The sequence below is a fragment of the Gossypium hirsutum genome, chromosome A11 (assembly GCF_007990345.1).
Source record: "Gossypium hirsutum isolate 1008001.06 chromosome A11, Gossypium_hirsutum_v2.1, whole genome shotgun sequence".
NCBI classification, from domain to species: domain Eukaryota; kingdom Viridiplantae; phylum Streptophyta; class Magnoliopsida; order Malvales; family Malvaceae; genus Gossypium; species Gossypium hirsutum.
Genome location: NC_053434.1, coordinates 53,546,191 through 53,569,298, shown reverse-complemented (window position 1 = coordinate 53,569,298; position 23,108 = coordinate 53,546,191). Strand labels below are relative to the sequence as shown.

The 23,108-nt window shown below is 33.7% G+C and overlaps 1 pseudogene; it reads left to right on the top strand.

Annotated features, from left to right (window-relative positions):
- The first annotated feature begins 17,534 nt into the window (after positions 1 to 17,534).
- Positions 17,535 to 21,360, top strand: LOC121210010 (amino acid transporter AVT6E-like; annotated as a pseudogene).
- Positions 21,361 to 23,108: the final 1,748 nt, after the last annotated feature.

Sequence of the window (23,108 nt, the reverse complement as noted above, 5' to 3'; positions counted from 1 at the left end):
CTTTAGGCCTATTCGTATTGTTATCCCTGTTTAGAATACTTTAGTTTACCAAATTACTGAAATGCCCTCAATTTGTAAAATTACCGTTTTACCCTCAATTTACAGAATTACCATTTTACCCTCGATTTATAGAATTACCATTTTACCCTCGATTTATAGAATTATTGTTTTACCCTCGATTTATAGAATTACCATTTTACCCTCGATTTACAGAATTACCATTTTACCCTTGATTTACAGAATTACCGTTTTACCCTCGATTGTGAAATTACTAAAATATCCCCTAAGGATAGAATTACCAAAATACCCCTAGTTTGTAAAATTACCAAAATACCCCTAGTTTGTAAAATTACCGAAATACCACTGGTTTGTGAAATTACCAATACCCTTGACTTTTTAAAAATTACCATTGGTTTACAAAATTACTGAAATACCCTTGGTTTGTAGATTTACCAAAACACCCTTGTAGGATGAAATGACTAAAATACCCCTAATAGGTAAAAAGACCGTAAAGCCCATGTAGGGTAAAGTGACCATAATACCCTTGTATGGTAAAATGACGAATATGGCCTTATGTTCCGTATGACTGATGTGCCTAGGATTTACATATATTGATATTGGATTAGTTAAGTTTGAGTGACAGGTGGTGGTTATCATAGGTGATTGATTATGGAAACGTTTCAACTTCAACCCATAACAGGTGCGTACTAACCCTCGTAGTAGCTTAGATTAATATTTGTTGAGAAGCCGAAATGCTAAAATACCGGCATTTCGGGAACTTGTAATGTTGCGTGTAGGTATAGATGCGATAAATACGATAAGATCAGTGTTTGGATCGATGGAACGGGTAAGAACTCAATTTTGTGCACGATGGTAAGTTCGGCCTCAATGGGCTAGAATTGGGCCAAATAGGCTTTTGGGCCCATTTGGGTAAAATTGATAGAAAATGGAATTTGGAAAAGTTACATGTTAACACGATTAGTATTGTTGTAAAATTTGGGTTAAGCAAGCTTAGTGGGCTAAATCAGCATTCCTAGGGCCCATTAGGGGTTTTGGGCCCAAAAGCCAAAATTTGATAAGTGGGTTAAAGATCATTGTTTAAACACTCGGAAATATTGACAATTGTAATGAACATGGAAAACCCTGATTTTTGGTAAAATTATGAAAATACCCTTATAATATGAAAAATGACTGTTTTGCCCTTATGGGCAAGTGACTGACTTGGACTGTGTGGTTGACGGATTTGATTATGAATATATGTTGGTGATATGAATGACTTGACTGTGATTGTTTGATTCAAATATGGGCATGACATTTTGCATACATGACATATTGCATGGGATATGGGTTATATTTATGGAGGAAGTGCTAAAAGGGCTCTACCCCAGTTTACCGAAAAGGGCTTTGCCCCAGTTATATGATAAAGCAGCTATGCTGCCAGTGGTGTGTTGGTTGGGTGGGTTGAGTCATTCCCCACATGGTGTGTTGGTTGGTACGGGTGGAGAGTAGCAGATGGTGGGTCGAGTAGTCTCCCCAAATGGGCTTGCATACATTCATTGACATTACATGTGATACTGAAATGGGCTTGCATACATTTATTGACATTACATGTGATATTGAAATGGGCCTAAGGGCCATACCGTTTACAATAAAGGCTTCGGCCTAGTGATATGATTTATGAAAAGGCTTCGGCCTAGTGATATGATTTATGAACAGGCTTCGTCCCAGTGATATGATTTATGGAAAGGCTTCGGCCTAGTAACCGTTAAACGAAAGGCTTTGGCCCAGTATATGTCGAGACTGAATAGGGCTTTGGCCCAGATTGTACTGATACTATGTTTTCACTGTTTGTTTGTTATTGGGATTACACACTGAGTTTTCGTAAACTCACCCCGTTTCTAACTGTGCAGCTAATCCCTAAGCTTAGATGGTTTGGAGCTGCGAGGGACTCGAAGATGGCCACACTACTATTTTTGTTTCTTTTAATTGCAATAAGTAGCCGATTTATTTCTTTATAAGTTTTATCTTATTAATATTTTTATTTGGTTTTGGGTTGTAATAAGGCCATTTTAATTATTTTTCTGGGATTATTTTATTTTATACCCTATATTTTTTATAACAATCGAGTTAGACCTAAGGCGCGTTTCCAAAATGATAATTGTTTTCAAAATAACGCAACGATACAATTAATTAGTTTATCAAAAATATCTACTTAAATGAATTCCAACTCGTTTTTTCTCAAAACCTAACCTAGCACCAAAGTGTGGCAATGGTTGTGGGCATGTCTAGGATTAGATCCAATCAAGAGCTTGGTACTTAAGCAGCCTTCATGGCTCACCTCCTCTGTTTTGGATACCTACCTGGTGTACAGCTTCCATTCACTTTATTAACTTAGCAAAGACTATCTTTTAAAACAGTAAGAAGGACGTTGAAAGAGGCATGGGTTTTCTTAAAAACTTCAATGTGACACGTCGGATCCGGCTATAACGTCTGGGCCGGGTTTGGGGTGTTACATACCCCTTTTCTATTGTTCCTTGCCTAGTGTCGCCAAGCTAGCTCGAGGATCGAAGATTGTCAGAGATCCATTCACATTATCAACTTAACATTTTGGGTACCAATGAGTTTAATATTTTTTGTTATGGCATGTATAGGGACTTGGTCATTTTGTTATGTGTTATATTTGATTTGGCCAAATGTGTTGGCTTATAATGGTTGATAATTCATTTTGTAAATGGCCATTGAAATTGGCTAATATTGGCTTAAATATATATACATATGATGGATGCCCTTCATGGATGTTGATATTGCATGGTTTGAGATGATAAGTATGAGATGTTGTATGTGATAGAAAATAGCATGTAACTGATGTGTGAATGACCTGGTTGTGGCTGATTTGGTTATATGTATATGCTTGGATTGGTGTTGCTTGTTTTTGTGTAGGTTGGTGCAAGTAAGGGGTGGCAAAATGGCTTGGTAAATAGCCTTATTTTTGTTCACACGGGTGTGTGTGTAACACCCCTAACCCGTATCCATTGCCGGAATGGGGTTATGAGGTATTACCTGAAAAAATACAACTTGAAATTTACATGCATTTCGTTTCATACTTAATATATTATTCTCATCAAATCACTCAAGCCATTCAATTTTAAAACCTTATAGCAACATAATATCTTTACAAATCATTTCATATCATATAATGAACAAATATGTAGTCACATAATTCATAAGCAAAAATTTCAATTACTTTATTTTACCACATAAGCATATGCGTATATCCAAGCTAATATAATTATTTCATTCTATTATTTCATACATGAATCATATAAATCAAAAAAAATCAAAATACATATCATTTTGATTGTATCATAATCGGTACAACATGCATTTTCATTCTATGATTAAGTTGGTTTATGACCTAAGTGATTAACTAACCAAGTTTAAAGCATGTCTGAACATTACTGTTTCCCCATCATCAATTTGGCTAACAAATAAACCATGAAATCAAAATCCAATTCAAACATTTACAACCATGACATAAGCACATATATAAATACTTCTCAATATATCTAAATTTTGCCGAAATTATCATGACATCACTTTCAACTATACATCTATTTTCAATATAAACATATATCATATACAAGGACATAATACATTTACTCATTCACTATCCTAAATATGCGCATAAATAAATACATCAATACATCAATAGAACCATTAACCAAATCAAATACAACCATTTTCCAAGTATATACTCCTTTCCATTTTCATTATCATTAGCCAAATAATATTATTATATTTTTCATCATATACAATTCATTACACATCAACCAAAGTACTTATTTATGGACATTAATGACCGTTGATAACTTTCACTTAAATCATATATCCAAAACTAACCAAACAAATAAATTTAACTACTTGTATACATTCGGCCTTCATTTCTAAACATACAATAAATCCTTATAGCACATTACTAATCACAACTAATATCCATGATAAAAACGGTTATAAAATCTTCACTTATAATATCAATTTTCCAAAATAATTTAACCATATCACCATGTACATATCCAACACCTCACGTACATATAATATGCGTATCATTCAACTAACATATGAAATAACCTAACTCAACTAGCATACAAATTTACCTTATGATCGAAACATATACCTAGCCTTAATAAAACAAGGGAAACATAATACATATATATACTTTAGCCGAATCAATCGAACCACATCCAAAATCACCAACCATTTTCAATGCATACGACACATATAAACTTGACTAAAATTTCATATACTTAATAACATATTAGCCATTTTCGCATGGCTTAATATATACACAACTTCAAACTTAACCAAATATAATCTAGCCTATAATGCCATAGGTTCAAGTTCAAACTTATAAAGTACCAAAAATAGTTGATAGTTGATAGATTTCTCTGACGATCCTCGAGCCCGTTACTAGTTCCAAAATCTATAAAATAGAGAGTACACATACACACAGTACACTTTCATAGCTTAGTAAGTCATAAGCAAATATATATCTAAGAATGCATATTAACATTATATTAACAAGGTTGAATCAACCTATTCTCAATCAAGGGTATATACTTATGGTTGTAACTCATGAAACATCTCATAAAAATTCACATTTTATAGTCATAAGGCCGAATATGATCAATCATATATACATAGAATTCCATTTGCATCATACATAATTTATATCACATTTCAAATAACTATCTTACCTTATTTTCATATAATCATTTAACAAGCACATACCTGAACCTTTTAGCTCAATTAGACATTCGATCATAACTTATCATTACCCGTTGAACCATTCAGAATTGAATAGGATACTCGGATAATCACACATATTGTACAATGCCAACGTCCCAGACGTGGTCTTACATGTAATCACATATCAATGCCACTTTCCCAGACAGGGTCATACACGTAATCACATATCGATGCCAACGTCCCAGACGTGGTCTTATATGTAATCACATATCGATAATCCTATGTCATGACATATGTATCCTAAATATTCCTAAGGTTCGTACGGGGCTTTCAGACGTCGTATCTCGGTCGAATCGAGTTTGTAAACATAGCTCCCAAGCATATACACATTCGGATACCACATATATACTTTCACATAATTCATTTCAACATATATAACTCGTATTTATTTAAAATTTACAGCATTTATTTGCTTATAAACTTACCTTGGATATCGACGGACAAAATAGAACAATTATTTAATTATTTTTGTTTTCCCCCGATCCAAGTCCAATTTGTTTGGTTCTTGATCTTAATCAAGCATACATATTGCCAAAATTTTAAAGATTTATTTCTTTTCTTTTCTCACAACATTCAGTCCTTGTAAAAAGATGAATGCATGGCTTTTAAATTTTATGTTTTATTTATCATATATTATTACTCTAATCAATAATATATCCTTAATGAAATAATTATACAAACATTATATTCATGTCCTTAACCATCCATCATTCATAATTATGGTCTAATTACAACATAAATACTTCATATTATAAAGGCAACAACAATTAGGCACTTTCACATTTAACTACCAACTTTTTCATTTTACGCGATTAAGCCCTTTTATTTAATCAAACATCCAAACAGTAAAATTTTCAAATGAGATTTTCACACACATTAAGTCACACATTAATAACAAAGAAAATATTTTTAAAATATTTTTCTGACTTGAATTTGTGGTCCCGAAACCACTATTCCGAATAGGGTCTAAACCCGTTTGTTACAGTGTGTCTAGGTCGTGTGTGACACACGGCTTGCCCTATGGGTGTGTGATTCGGCCGTGTGTCCCCTGCATCTTGAATTTTTAGATTCAGATTGGCCACATGGGTAAAGACATGACCGTGTGTCTCAGCTGTGTGAAGGACAAAGCCTAGGGACATGGGCGTGTGCCCAGAGCATGTGAAGTCTGCACCTATTTTATGAAAAATTATGAAAATGAAATCGCCCACACGGCCTAAGCACATAGAAGTGTGACTTAGCCGTGTGACTTCAATTTGTTGATGACATCATAAACAGAGAGCTACATGGGTTAGGGATATGGGCGTGTGTGACCACTCGGTTGTGTCGTAAGCCACACGGGCGTGTGACCCCTGTTTTGATGAAAACTTTTTTAAGTGTTGGGAAGTTTTCTAAAGTTCTCAGTTTAGTCCTGACCCACTTGTAATGCATGTTGTTGGCCTCGTAGGCTCGTTTAAGGGATGATATAAATTTTTCTGAAAGGTTTTAAATTTGAGTGGAAATTCATGTCTCGGTTTTGAAAGTTTGTTTGAGTTTAAGTCCGATAATACCTTGTACCCTGTTTCGGTGTTGAATATGGATAAGAGGTGTTGCAGACTTGGTCTTTTGGTCATCTATGTCATTATGACTTTAGCCAATATAATGGCTTGTAATCGTCAAAGGCTTGTTTTGCTATTTGGCCATGTAAGTTGGCTTATATTGACAACATGGTTATAAGCCTAAGTATATTCATATATGTGTCAATGTCTTTGGTGGTATGATGATGGTATGCTTGGTGAATGTGAATTGTTTGGAAATGTGATTCATGGCATAAATGTGAAATGTTTGGTAATGTGGTCTACTGATGAGATGATAAATTTATGTGTACAATAAGGTAACTAAAAGTAGTTAAATGAAGCCTAATGAAGGTGAAATTGACATGAATGATTTATTGCATGATAAAAATTGTGTGTGTGATAGATGTTGATATGGTACTGGTATGTGATGGTCATAATTGTGAATGATTTGGTTGCTCTTACATGGTTGAATTTGTGCCATGTGATGTTGTGTAGATGTGTGCAAGTGAGGGTGGAAAAATGGCTTGGTAAATAGCCTTTCTTTTGTCCACACGGGTAGACACACGAGCGTGTGCCTAGGCCGTGTGTGACACACAGCCAGCCTCATAGGCATGTGATCCATCCATGTGTCCCCTGCAGTTAAATTTTTACAAAATAGAATGCTCAGCATTGAGCACACGGGAAGCATATGTCTCAGCCGTGTAAAGGACACGACCTCGAGTCATGGGCGTGTGCCCAGACCGTGTGACTTCAATTTGTTATTGGATGACAAACAGAGAGTTACATGAGTTACGGACACGGGCGTGTGTGACCACACGGCCTACCCACACAGGCATGTCCCAAGCCACACGGGTGTGTGACCCCTGTTTTACCATTTGGATTAACTACACCCTCGCAGCATTTATAGACATAATGAATCGAGTCTTCCAACCATATTTATAAAAATTTTTTGGAGTATTCATTGATGATATCTTGATATACTCGTTGAATGAATTAGATCACGTTGAGCATTTGAGAATTGTATTGCAAACCTTACGCGAAAAGCAATTATATGCAAAATTTAGCAAATGTGAACTTTGGTTAAGGAAAGTTGGTTTTTTGGGTCACGTTATTTTGGCTGATGGTATCCATGTTGATCTGAATAAAGTATCTACAATTGTTGATTGGAAAATTCCAAGGAATGTTTCTAAGGTTTGTAACATCCTGGGTTTAGCAGGATATTATCGGTGTTTTGCTAAAAACTTTTCTATTATAGCATTGTCGATGACAAAATTGTTGCAGAAAGATGTTACCTTCGTTTGGACCGATAAATGTCAGAAAAGCTTTGAATAGTTGAAGAACATGTTAATTGAAGCCCTTGTTTTGACGCAAGCTGAATTTGAGAAGGAATTTACTGTGTTTAGCGATACGTCTATTTGTGTTTTAATGCAAAGTGGTAAATTAATTATATATGCCTCATGAGCGGAAGTCACATGATTTGGATCTAGCTGCAGTGGTTTTTGCCTTGAAGATCTAGCAACACTATTTATACGATGAAAAATGTCATATCTTTATTGATCATAAAAGTTTGAAATATTTAATGACTTAGAAATAATTGAATTTGCGTCAGCGATGGTGGCTCGAATTGCTAATATATTACGATTTTGTAATTGATTATCACCCAGGAAAAGCTAATATTGTCATTGATACTTTGAGTCGGGAGTCCCTATTTGCTTTTTGAGCTATGAATGCAAACATGACATTAAAACATGATGGTTCTATCTTTTCAGAGTTGGTAGTAAAGCCGGTATTTCTATAAAAAATTCGAGAATTATAGAAAACGGATCCAAAGTTGTTCAAGTTCAATTTGGTTAAAAGTAATCAGAAATTTGATTTTTATATTAGGAACGAGGATTGTCTATATTTTCGAGATCAACTATGTGTACCACATGATTCAGAGTTAAAGCGGGAATTGTAAGATGAAGCTTACAATAGTGTTTACTCGATTCACCTTAAGAGTATGAAAATGTATAACGATCTGAAACAACACTACTGGTGGCCTAGAATGAAGTGTAAGATAATAGAATTAGTGCCCAAATGTCTAGTTTGTCAACAGGTGAAAGCCAAACATCAAATTTCACCAGGTTTGTTACAACTTGTGTCCTGAATGGAAGTGAGAATGAGTTATTATGGATTTTGTCTCGGGATTAACTTTGACTTCGAAAAGAAAAGATTCTATTTGGGTTATTTTTGATAGATTAACGAAATAAGTTCATTTTCTACCTGTTCAAATTGATTATTCAGTTGAGATTGGCGGAATTATATGTCTTAGAAATTGTAAGATTACATGGCGTACCATTATCGATTATATCAGATCATGATACGAAGTTTACCTCTAGATTTTGGGGTAAGTTGCATGAAGCCTTGGGCTCCAGATTGAATTTTAGTACAACATTTCATCTACAAACTGATGGCCAATCCGAACAAATAATACAAATATTAAAAAATATGTTATGGTGTTATATTATTGAATTCGAAGGCAACTAGGAAAAATATCTGTCATTATCCGAATTTGCGTATAATAACAACTATTAGTCGAGCATAAAGATGGCTCTATGCTAGGCTTTATACAGAACTAAATGTAGAAGTTCATTGTATTGGTCTGAGTTGAATGAGAAGAAGTTAGTTGAAGTTGATTTAGTTTAAGAAACTGATGAAAAAGTTAGGATTATTCGAGATAACTTGAAATTTTCATCTGATCGTCAGAAATCTCATGTTGATCTGAGAAGGAAAGATATCGAGTTTTCTATGGGTGAAAAAGTATTTTTGAAAGTCTCGCCTTGGAAAAGAGTGTTACGATTTGGGAAAGAAAGGAAAGCTCAGTTCTAGATTTATTGGCCTGTATGAAGTTCTTGAAAGAATAGGATTGATAGCATATTGTTTGGCTTTACCTCTAAAGCTCGACAGAATTCATAATATTTTTCATGTTTCAATGGTTTGACGATACCGATCCAATCTGTCACATATTTTGTCTACATAAGAAATTGAACTACAGCCTAATTTAACCTTTGATGAAGAGCCTGTAGAGATCTTAGCTTAAGATACAAAAGAGTTAAGAAATAAATTTGTACCTTTGGTTAAAGCGTTATGGCAATGACATGGGATTGAAGAAGCGCCGTAGGAAACAGAAGAAAATATGAAATTTCAGTATTCGAGCCTTTTCTCTTGTAAGATTTTTGAGGACGAAATTTTTTTAGGAGGGAGAGTTGTAATACCCCATTTTTCAACGACAAAAAAGAAGAAGTTTAGGGACCACAATTTCAATATGTGAGATCATAGTTATTATTTAATTATTATTTATAGAGATACATTAAGGTCGTATTAAAATTTGATGATGAAATTTTAAGGTTTGCCTTTGTTAGTTAAAGAAAAAGATTAAATTGTAAAAGGATAGAAAATCATGTCATAATTGAATTGTACGGAATAAGTGGTTTAACTATTAAAATATGTGGTAATTAGACCTTAGTAAAATTAAGTGGATGGTTTTGCATCCAGAATTGGTTAATTATATGTTAAATAAGGGGAAAAATTGTAATTAGAGAATAATAATATAAAGATTAATTAAAATAGAATTTGGTATCATCTTTTTCATGTTTTTCTTCCACTGAAAATTGAAAGGAAGGACACTATTTTTGGAGCTCTAAGTTCTGCCATCATAGTTCCATTGCATGTAAGCTTGTTTTGATTTCTTTTGTTGTAATTATTACGTTTTTGAGATCGTTGCATCAAGTCCAACTAACTCATACCTTCATTTTTGAAACTGTTAAAGTTTTTGAATGCTGCCATTGATTAACCCTTGTTGTTTATGATGATAAAGCTTCGATTTAAATTGTTTGTAACACCCTTAATCCATCTCCGTTGTCGAAATAGGGTTTCAAAGCATTACCAAAACTTTCAGAATATTTTACAAATAAATCATGCAAGTTATGTAACACCCCTAACCCGTATCCAACACTGGGACAGGGCTCGAGGAATTGCCGGAACTTTACACTTTTAGTCGAGTCACAAAATTTCATTTGAATTTAAAACTTTTCAACCATGAACATCTCGTCCATTGTATAGGCCTTCGAGACCTATAACATATCGGAAGGCAATGCGGGACAATTCGGACATGTTTGATAAACATTGGGCTTCTCAGAAGATTTTTTTTATCATGAAGTGTCACACGCCCGTGTAGGTGGGCCGTGTGGACTCACACTCCCGTGTATCTTGGGGCACGCCCATGCCCTTCAACGGTGGGCAACACTGACTTATCAACACGGTCATGGAACACGCCCGTGCTGCCTGCCCGTGGACGGCACTTTCATTTTAACACGGCTATGGTGCACGCCCGTATGGCTTACCCGTGTACGACTTTGAGCTAAAATTTTAACTGCAGGGGACACACGGCCATAGCACACACCCATGGGAGGGAACCGTGTGTCACATACGGCCTAGACACACGCCCGTGTGTTCAACCATGTGGACTTTATTAGGATATTTTCCAAGCCTTTAGTCACCCTTTTATACTACTTGTGCCTAATGGTTACCAAGTTTGAGAAGAAGCATAATTATATACTTGTAAATAATCTTAATGAAAATAGTTGTATGGAAACCTCATATCATTGGTTTCATACATAAATGGTTATTTCCTATTTAGTGTCATGGGTTCCCATATTACTTTAATCCATCTGAAATTGGCTCATTCATGTGATTCATTGCCAATTGATAACAACCCATACTTCGTAATTAAAACCATGCATAAAATCGTAGGTCATAGTCTACTTAAATTAAGCCAATTTTCATGGCCATATACAAAGAGATAAACATATTTTTACATGCCTTTACTGGGAAAATCAAATGACACATATAACAAAATACTAAAAAATACTATACATGCCATTGAACAAAATAATCTGAGTCTTTATACCAAAGCTTGTTTAGTTGATAGTGTGTTCACTTCCCAATTGTCTTTCAATCCTTATGAGTCCTTGAGCTCTGTGAGATAGGAAAAAAGAGAGGGGTAAGCATTTTCATGCTTAGTAAGCTCGAATAACTGGAAAGTAAACTTACCGAGTAATTAGCAAACATCCATACTTATTTCATGAAATCATCCATTATGAAATGTTTTCCTATCACATGCACTCAATCAATGAGTTAGTCATATAATCATGTATTATGTAATTTAACTAGATGAGCTCATCATTCAACATTTCATTCATATATGTATATCCCATGTTAATCTCGTTGAGTTTCTAGGAAACCTCGATGGAATACCCAATATCCATTAATTCATACGAATGATTATTCCATCTATGCACTCCTGCGAACCTCACATCATATGGTAGGACCACCAGTCCAGGCTAAATCCCCCATTATATGAACTCATAAGGTGATGTCGGGATTACCAGTCCAGGCTAAATCCCTTATAGCAACAAACACCCTTAATGAGCTCGGATCTGAATTACCAATCCAAGCTAAATTCAGACCCTAATCGGATTACCCGTCTGGGCTGAATCCATCATGCACACATATTCTTCGAGAGGCTTGATCATTCAAGGAACACCCGTCCGGGCTAGATTCCTTTTTATTCCTGAGATCTTAGATTACCCGTCTAGGCTAAATCCTTACTGCAACGCATGCAGGATTTCAGTTTACCTTTTCAATGAGGGTTTATGCATCGAATTCCCTTTGTCAACCTCAACCGAGATATTTTTCACATGTTATCATCAATATGCATTTCTATGATATCTCATACCAATAATAAATACAATCATCTGGCATTCATAATTCATACAATTATGCATATCAAGGGTTTATTTTAAGTTATCCGAACTTCCCTGTTACTCTTTTCGGAGTTGTGTTTCGGTTATTCCGAAACCTTGCGTTTACCACGATTGAACTCCGGAATTTGTTCCTCGGGGTTTATAACAGAAAAATTAATTCTTTAATACCCCACATTATATATTTCAAGTTTAATATCTACTCCTAGTCCAAATGACCGTTTTGTCCCTAACCTTTGACACTTTTACGATTTAGTCCCTAAGCTCGTATAATGAAACACATGCAATTTCTATCTTACCCAAGCCTAACCGAACATTTTTCTCTCTTATGGAAACCCACATTTTTCATTATTTTCCTTATTTCTACCACACATTTACATCTTTTGCAAAATAGTCCCTATAAGGGTTTCTCATGAAAACCAACTTGGAAAATATGTTTAACACACATTTATCTTTCATATTCTTCCTTAATCCATCAAAACAAAATCAACTTATGCATGGGTAAATTTTTAAACATGAACCCTAGCATGAAATATGGGTAGAAACGGAGAGATCAAGCTACCGGGATTTTAAAAATACAAAAAAATGAAAAACGGGGCTCGGGAGCACTTACTATTGAGCTTGAAAATTGAAGAAACCCTAGGTATGGTGTCCTCCAAATTTCAGCAGCTATGGGAAGAAGATGAGCATATTTTTGCTCCATTTTTCTCTTTTTATTTCATTAAAATGCTTAATGACCAAAATACCCTTATGCCCTTTCTTTAAAATTTCATCCATGCAAGCCCATTTTTGTCCAAAAATTTAGAATTTGGGCAAATTACTCTCCATGACCTTCTAATTCATAATCTAAAGCAATTTCATACAAATTGCTTCTAGAAACCAAGTTTTTTGATTTATTCAATTTAGTCCCTAATTTCCAATTGGACATCTTATACTTAGAATTTCTTCATGAAAATTTAACACATGCATATACTCATATTCTAGGCCTCATAATAATCATAAAATAAATATTTTGATGTCAGATTTGTGGTTCCAAAACCACTATTCTGATTAGGCCTTATTTCGAGATGTTACATTTCTCCCCCCTTAGGGACTTTCATCCTCGAAAGGTTTACTAGAAAACAGATTCGGATATTGGCTTCTCATGGTTTCTTTCGGCTCCCACGTAGCTTCTTCAACACCATGTCGATGCCATAAAACTTTTACAAGAGCCACATCTTTATTTCTCAACTGTTTAACTTCGCGAGCCAATATCTTAATCGGTTCTTGTCCATAGGTCATGTTCGGTCGAATTTCGATCTTAGTCGGCGAAATCACATGAGAGGGTTCTGATCGGTATCTCCTTAACATGGATACATGGAACACGTCATGAATCTTTTCCAATTCAGGTGGCAAAGCCAAACGATAGGCTAATGGTCCAATTCTTTCAGTGACCGCGTATGGTCCGATAAATCGTGGATTCAATTTACCTTTCCGACCAAATCTCAATACCTTTTTCCATAGAGATACTTTCAAGAATACTCTATCTCCAACTTGAAACTCATCTCCTTTCTTTTCAGATCAGCATAAGACTTTTGCCTATCTGATGCCGTTTTTAAACAATCCCGTATCACTTTAACTTTTTCTTCGGTTTCTTTAATCAGATCAACTCCATGAATCCAATTTTCCTTGAGTTCTGTCCAGTGCAATGGAGTTCGGCACTTCCTACCATACAAGGCTTCATAAGGTGCCATCTTCAAACTTGTTTGGAAACTATTATTGTAGGCAAATTCTACCAATGGTAGGTATTTTTCCCAACTACCCTGAAATTCAAGGATGCAACAACGCAACATGTCCTTGAGAATCTGAATCATACTCAGACAGACCATCGGTCTGAGGGTGAAAAGCTGTGCTAAAGCTCAACTTTGTACCCAAGTCTTCTTGTAACTTCTTCTAGAATCTCGAAGTGAACCTTGGGTCTCTATCCGAAATAATCGACAATGGTACTCCATGCAATCTTACTATCTCAGAAATGTACAAATCGAACAATCTAACAAGGGAATAATCTGTTCTTACTGGGATGAAATGAGCTGACTTTGTCAATTTGTCCACTATCAGCCATATGTCATCTTTCTTTTTCGGATTCTTAGGTAGTCCTGTCACAAAGTCCATGGTAATTCTATCCCACTTCCATTCGGGGACCATTACAGGCTGTAACATACCTGAAGGCACTTGATGTTTAGCTTTAACTTGCTGACATACTAGGCATTTCGATATAAATTCAGAAACATCTTTTTTCATGTTGTTTCACCAGTACATCTTCTTTAAATCATTGTACATCTTGGTACTTCCCGGGTGAACAGACAAATGACTGTTATGTGCTTCTTGCAAAATCTTTTGAATACGTTCATTGTCTTTGGGTACACAAACCCTATCTTTAAACATCAAACATCCATCAGGACTAATTCGGAAATCTGACTCAACACCAGACTCACATTGAGCTCTTTTTGCTTGCAAGTCATCATCATTAAGCTGAGCATCAAGAATTTCCTGCAGAAATGTTGGCCTAGCCTCTAATTCGGCCAGAACTGAACCATCATCAAGCAATGTCAAATGAGTATCCATGGTTCTCAAAGCGTATAGAGATTTTCTACTCAATGCATCGGCGACCACATTCGCCTTTCCCGGGTGATAGTCTATAATCAAATCATAATCTTTAATTAATTGTAACCATCTCCGCTATCTCAAATTTAATTCTTTCTGAGTCATCAAGTATTTCAAACTCTTATGGTCCGTGAATATACGGTAAGTCTTGCCATACAAATAATGCCTCCAAATTTTCAAGGCGAAAACAATGGAAGCAAGCTCTAGGTCGTGGGTTGGGTAATTCTTCTCGTGAGGCTTCAATTGCCGTGAAACATAGGCTATCACCTTGCCATCTTGCATAAGTACACAACCCAATCCATTTAAGGATGCATCACTGTAGACCACAAACTCTTTTCCAGGTTCAGGTAGCACTAAAACAGGAGCTTCAGTCAACAATGTCTTTAACTTTTCAAAACTTTGCTAACACTTCTCTGTCCATTAAAACTTAACGTCTTTCTGTAGCAACTTTATCATCGGAGTCGCTATCATGGAAAATCCTTTTACAAACCTTCGATAGTAACTGGCTAAGCCCAAAAAGCTTCTAACCTCGCACTACAGGAAAATAGGGCTTTAGCGGCGTTTTTAGTGGCGTTTTATTTAAAAACGCTGCCAAAATTTTAAAATTCAGAGCAATAGCGGCGTTTTTTACTAACACGCCGCTAAAAACCAGGGCACTAGCGGCGCTTTAGGTAAAACACCGCTAAAAACCAAGGCATTAGCGGTGCTTTAGGTAAAACGCCGCTAAAAACCAGGGCATTAGCGGCGCTTTAGGTAAAACGCCGCTAAAAACAGGGCATTAGCGGCGCTTTAGGTAAAACGCCGCTAAAAACCCCATAACCCCTAAACCTCAAAAAGAATCATAAACACTAATCTCTAACCTCTAAACCAAAAAAATTATTAAAATTTATGATTATACAATATATTAAATATTTTCTTATATAATCATAAAAGAGATAGTATTGAATTTAAAATATTGAATTAATTATCATTATAGTTTATGGTTTATGGTTTAAGATATATGGTTTAAGCTGGTTTAATTATGATCGTTAACTATGGTTTAAGGTTTAGGAGTTAACTAGTATTTGAAGGTTTATGATGAATTCGGGGTTTATGGATTATGATTTAGGGTTTAAAGGTTAGGGTTAAAGTTTAGATTAATGGGACAATTATTAACTTCTTAAGAGATAATTTCCTTTCCAGATTCTTACTTGGGATGCTATTAAGAAAGGGTGATTTTGAATGTGGAATTAGCATTTTGTTGAACTATGTATAAATTCCAAGCTTATATAACATAGAAATATCTTACAGAGTGGACATTATAACTAGAGTGTTCCAATAGATCTAGAGAATTATTAATTGTTTTATTAAAGTTATGTAACTTTGTATAAATAATAATGCTATTGTGTATTTTTAATTATCTATTTTTTTGTTTAAATATATTTAGATTAAATAGAATGTCTGAAATAAAATATGTTAAAAATTAAGTTTAGGTTAAGGGTTTAAGGAAATGATACTATTAGCTTAACTGAAGAACATTTGGATTTTACTAAGATTCATGTTATTTTGTATATACGTATTCATAATATTATTTAATATAAGAATATAAACATATATATATGTGTTTTAATTTGTACTACACTAACATTGGCCACACGAATTCCCAAAAATATGTTTATTATGGTTTAGGGTTAACAGTTTTTTAGAGTATACTTTATAGTTTGGGCTTTATGGTCTAGGAGTTATGGTTGGTTTAGGGGTTACCGAATTGTTTTGGGGTTTAAAGTTTGGGGTGAGGGGTTTTTTGTTTGTGGTCTAAGGTTTAGGGTTTAGAGTATCAGGTTTAGGGTTTTAAATTTAGAGTATAATTTTGGATTTTAATTTAAAAGATAAATGTATATAAGATAAATATATATAAAATATTATTTTAAAATATATATAAATATATATATGAAAAGTGGTTTAGTGTGCAATTGTGTACATGAACTGTAATTTGATCTAGATCTTGTAAAATATTTACACGTTATTGATATAATAAACAGCATCATGTTTTTATTTAATTAATTAATTTATATGCATACATAATATGTATTTTAAAATGTGTATTAAATCAAAATTAAAGTTTCAACTATAGTTAGGGTTTTAGGGTTTATATATAATTTAAAAGAAATTCTAAATATATAGTTTTAAATTTTGATCAATTTCTATAAAATATTCAGGTATTAGTGGCGTTTATACATAAAACGCCGCAAAAGATAGAAAATAGCGGCATTTTTTAGAAAACGCCACAAAATTTTATTATACATTAGAGTAAAACGGCGTCGTTTCCTCTGAATAGTAGTGGCTTTAACGGCGTTTCTATAATAAACGCCACAACGCGTATTAGAACGGCGTCATTTTATAGTGTAGATAAAATAGGTGTTACTGGGGCTTTGCTGAAAACGCTGCAAAAGGTCTTATTAGCGGCGCGTTGCTGAAAACGCCACAAATTTTTCTTATTTGAAACGGTGTCGTTTTTTCTCTCCTGAGGTTTATGCCCTTTACCCGAAATCGGTTTCATTTTTTTTCTAAGTCATTTTCCCCCATCTCGTCTTCCTTCCCCAAATCCCTAAAACAAACACCTTTTTTTTTCCCCAAATCATCCCCTAATTCCCCCATTCCCGAAATCCCTTACTATTTTCCCTTTCCTCTCGTCGACGGTCAGATGCTTCATGGGTTTGAAATGGTTAGTTTTTTAGTCCCCTTTAGATTAATGTGTAGTTACTGTATTACTTGGCTTTTATTTTTTATTTTTGGAATTAAGCTTAAATGACTGAACTTGCTATTTTGAACAACCACTTCCTTTCTTGATATGTAGTGTATGCTGGAATTTTATTACGTCTTCTTCTCTTGTAGACTTTTCTGTTATTCGTGTAATTAAATGTTATTCATGGAGAACTTGCAACTCGTTTTTAGCACATTACCTCTGCTCTGATTTGTTCAGTTGCTATAGTAGTCTGGGAGTGATTATGCTCTGGCCATGTTGCTTTGGCTTTTAATTATATCCTCCAATGGCAGCACTGGAAAACTTTTCCTTTATTTCCAAAAACGTTGACCCACCACGGATCTGCTGCTTTTTCTTGACCCTTTCAAAATCCATTCCATTCAATTCAATTCCTCCCAATTCTTTGTAAGTTTTTTAATCGTTACATTCGATTTTTTTCTGAGAGATCTTCACAAAGTTTCAAGCTTCTTAAGCATTTCTTTGATCTAGAATGGATAGTAATTATTCAGCTATACCCAAAGGCTCATTTGTAGAATTACAAATGCATAATGAACACTACGACTTTAGATCCCAACAAAAATCATGGCTTTACCTGCTACTATGAAGGTTCTGGGGCTTGTTTTAGGGATTCTCGATCAGTGGTTAGGACTGGTTCGGTTCGTAATGTCTGGGTGATGTTATGTCTGGTTCGGTTCATCATATTGGGGTTCTCAATCAGTGGTTAGGACTGGTTTTAGGGATCATAGGAAGTTATTGGTTTTGGTTATTATGGTTGTTTTTCTTGCTCCACTTTGCGTGTTAGATAGGATTGATTCATTGAGCGTGACTTCGGCTGCTTCGGTAGCTCTCGCTGTTGTTTTCGTTGTGGTTTGCTTTGCTGTTGCATTCATTAAGCTTATTGAAGGGAAGATAGAGGCTCCAAGGAGGAGCCCAGATTTTGGATCGAAAATGGCAATTTTGGATTTACTAGTAGTTATCCTTATTATGACTAATGCATATGTTTGCCATTTCAATGTTCAACCTATATACAATGAGCTCGAAGGTGATGTTTTGACCAATTTTGATAGGAATCTGGGAATTCATTTTAGCACTGCTTTGAATTATATTTGCTCTTCATTTGGTTCTGGTTTTCCCTGTTATTCACTTTTCTCTACGGCAAACTGTGGATAACTTGGTGTTTGAGGGATTAGCTCCTCTCACGGAGAGTAAAAAAAGGTCTTTGGCATTAACAGTAATATTGTTAGTGCTTATATATATTGGAGCTACTATGATCCCAAATGTATGGACAGCTTTCAAATTTATTGGAGCAACAACAGCTTACTGTCTTTTAATATGTATACAATATAACTTATTGTCTTTTAATGGTATTGAGCTTGGTCCTATTTCTCCTGTTAATGTTATACCAAATTGCTGGCTGTTTTTTTTAATCATTTTATTTGTTTATTCCCACCTGTTATTATGCAATATAATTAATATTATACCAATCATTAAATGTTGTTTATTTTTAGAACTCATTTGATTGTTTTGTCGACCAGAAATAGACTTTTGTTCTTCAAATGCAATGAGTAGGGAAGTCTCTCGACATTATTAGAGATCAATCCCAAGCATCTCTAAATAAACCCTCAAGAAAACATTTCCATTTCAATCAAGGTAACATGTTTTTCCTAACATTTATGTTTCTTTCAACATGTTTTTCCTTTTATGTTTTCAATGTTTAATGAACATTTAATTACATTCCTAAATTTTTAAGCTTATTTCATCCACTCTTTTTTGTGTTTTGTCTCGATTTGGCTTCCTTCGTTAAGTTTCCTGTAGAAGCTTACTTATCTTTTATTTTCAAGAAACAGATTTAGGTAATGGAAGATGTATGCATGTGTGTTTGTGTCTCTATATATGTATGTATTTGGTACTAGATGAAAGCTTTATTCCAGTTTTGAAATATAGACCAAGTTTTGCATACATTGATCAATTTCTGGCTCTTTTCCTTTGAATACATGGTTCTCTTGATACTAAATACTCAGGTACTTTCTGCATATTCTGTGATTCTTATTAGATAAGTTATATATCAACAGTTATGTTAGTTTCCATCAAGGCCTCTGTAAACATAAAGTTGGTATTCTGGTTAGGAGAAGTTAATGTTTATGAGTTTTGTGGATTATGATTCTGCACATGCAAAGTTGGTTTGTTTCAATCTGTGCATTTTCATGTTTACATAATAATGGTGATTCCATTTTGGTTAATTAGATGTTCTTTTGGTCTGCTTTCATGTTTCTATCCAACTTATGTGTTTAGTGTGGACTTAGATTGATTTAAGAGTTTATTGCTGTCTTGTTGCTCACGTTTTATATAATAAAATTGTTATATTTTGGTTATTTAGATGTTCTTTTGGTCTATTTTCATGTTTCTATCCAACTTATGTGTTTAGTGTGGACTTAGATTGATTTAAGAGTTTATTGCTGTCTTGTTGCTCACGTTTTATATTGTTGAATTCCTCTATTCATTTTCTTTCAGTTACGTGAAGAAATTGGCTGTGCTTTGACTGCTTTCTTATCCATTTGTTTATTATTTTTTATTGTTTGAATTGGAATTGTCCTGGGGTAGTTTTGCATTTATTTGCCTGGTACTGAATGTTAAAAACTGCATTTACTATTCTGCATCCTAGAAAGGGACCTTTTGAGTTTTGAGCTTACTGGGCTGTTGTTTGGTTTTTCAATCTCTGCAGTAAAACCAGGTTTAGATGAATTTACAGTTTTATTGACATTATGTTCTATTTCACCATTCTTGAAATTATGTGAAGATTCTTTCTAATTTTCTCCTCAGCTGTCTCTAGAGTCTAGCCTAATATTGATTTTTCCTTTTCATGCATTTTGAATCAAATAAAAGAATTTTAGCATGCAAGAAAAAGACACTTTACTTGCTTGCGAGAGTAATTTTTCATGGTCTTTTGGGAACCTACACATTGGGTTGTTAACCTGTTCATGTCTAGTTCTGTGTGAATCATTTTATCCTCACTTGTTTCCTGTTGGATTCTTTTTAGTTTCATACCCTCCATACTACCAAAAAGGAAGTGCTCTGTGAGACAAAGTCAAAAGTTCTAAGATTTTTTTTCATTATAAAGTTTTTGTTCACCAAACCTAGAACTTAATAAAAATGATGGTTGTGAGATTTTATAAATAATGTTCCTGAAATGTTGGTAATGAACCCAAAAAGTAGAGAATTGCCTGCCATGCTGAAAATTCTTGTTGAGAGTCAAGAGAACAAGAGGTGGTTGTTGTCCTTAAACGAAATTGTTAGTATTGGAGTTTTTTCTTTTGCTTTCTATCTTTAGAATATTGATATTATTTCCTATGATGCTCTGATTCATGTGTGAGTGGGAATGAGCATGCTAGTATTTGCTTGTACTTATTCTGAAACCTGTTTTCAGGTGTAGGATAATGTGTTTGATTTGGGCACTTTAGGAAAGTCAAGGTTTGAAGAAACAGCTAACTGGATTTGCTAATTGTGTTATGTGCCTTGTATTTACAATTTTTTTGCAGAGATGGAAGTCATTTGTATGCTTATAAAAGATTTTGTATTTTTTTGCAGAAATGGTTTGAAAAGATGTGCAGTTTTGCCAGATTTTGCTGAGGGGTACAGCTTCATTTACTGCGTCCTACTCCTACTGCAAGTATTGGTTCAACTGAAGCTGCCATTTAATCTTCGAATTAAAATTTGGTACTAATATAGATAAAGTTTTTATATTTTCTTAAACTGAAATATATTTGGTGCTACTCTTATAATCTTACATCTGTTCTAGGTACTATCAAGCACCTGAAATAATATTTGGTGCAACTAAATACACCACAGCCATTGACATTTGTTCTAGGTACGTACATGCCGTTTAGTTGCTAAATTTTTTTCCTTATTTCTATGCATTTTCACTTTAAATTACTTAACAAATATTACTTTTTGGACTCCAGCCTCTGTTTGTTGGTGAGAGTGGAGTAGACCAGGTACGTTTTATTAAGGTACGTTTTAAATATTTTAAAGATTCAAAGTATATATATAGGCTGGAAACCTGACCTTATAGTATTAATTATTTGAAGTATGAATAAGTATGAATTAATTTTATTACCATATCTGTAGCTTGCTTGTCCATTATAATTACAACAATAGCTGACCTTCTCTCCAACCTTATTTTAAATATTTTAAAGATTCAAAGTATATAGGCTGGAAACCTGACGGGTTGCCTTATATCGAGTTGCAAGATATAATGGATCCTCCCTAGGTGTAACAACACCAGGTATAATGAATCTTAAAAAATTCAAAAAGAATTAAAAAAAGTTCTATCGCTATTGAATATTTATATAACCTTAATTTATTTCAAGTTTACTTATAAAAATTAAACTACGATTCTTTCTTGACATTATTATATTCAAATTACTATTTTGTTATATTAAACATGTATGATTTTAATATTTATTATTTTTAAATGTCTTTAAAATTTATAACTAATTTTTATCAAAATAGTATTATTAATTATTATTTGAAGTATGAATAAGTTTTTATATTTTGGTTCAACTTAAGTATTATTTGATTCAACTTAAGTATGAATTAATTTTATTACCATATATGTAGCTTGCTTGTCCATTCCTTATTTTAAATATTTTAAAGATTCAAAGTATATAAGCTGGAAACCTGACGGGTTGCCTTATATCGAGCTGCAAGATATAATGGAACCTCCCTAGGTGTAACAACGCCACGTATGATGAATCTTAAAAAATTCAGAAAGAATTGAAAAAAGTTCTATCGCTATTGAATATTTATATAACCTTAATTTATTTCAAGTTTACTTATAAAAATTAAACTACGATTCTTTCTTGACATTATTATATTCAAATTACTATTTTGTTATATTAAACATGTATGATTTTAATATTTATTATTTTTAAATGTCTTTAAAATTTATAACTAATCTTTATCAAAATAGTATTATTAATTATTATTTGAAGTATGAATAAGTTTTTATATTTTGGTTCAACTTAAGTATTATTTGATTCAACTTAAGTATGAATTAATTTTATTACCATATATGTAGCTTGCTTGTCCATTCCTTATTTTAAATATTTTAAAGATTCAAAGTATATAGGCTGAAAACCTAACGGGTTGCCTTATATCGAGTTGCAAGATATAATGGATCCTCCCTAGGTGTAACAACGCCACGTATGATGAATCTTAAAAAATTCAAAGAGAATTGAAAAAAGTTCTATCGCTATTGAATATTTATATAACCTTAATTTATTTCAAGTTTACTTATAAAAATTAAACTACGATTCTTTCTTGACATTATTATATTCAAATTACTATTTTGTTATATTAAACATGTATGATTTAATATTTATTATTTTTAAATGTCTTTAAAATTTATAACTAATTTTTATCAAAATAGTATTATTAATTATTATTTGAAGTATGAATAAGTTTTTATATTTTGGTTCAACTTAAGTATTATTTGATTCAACTTAAGTATGAATTAATTTTATTACCATATATGTAGCTTGCTTGCCCATTCCTTATTTTAAA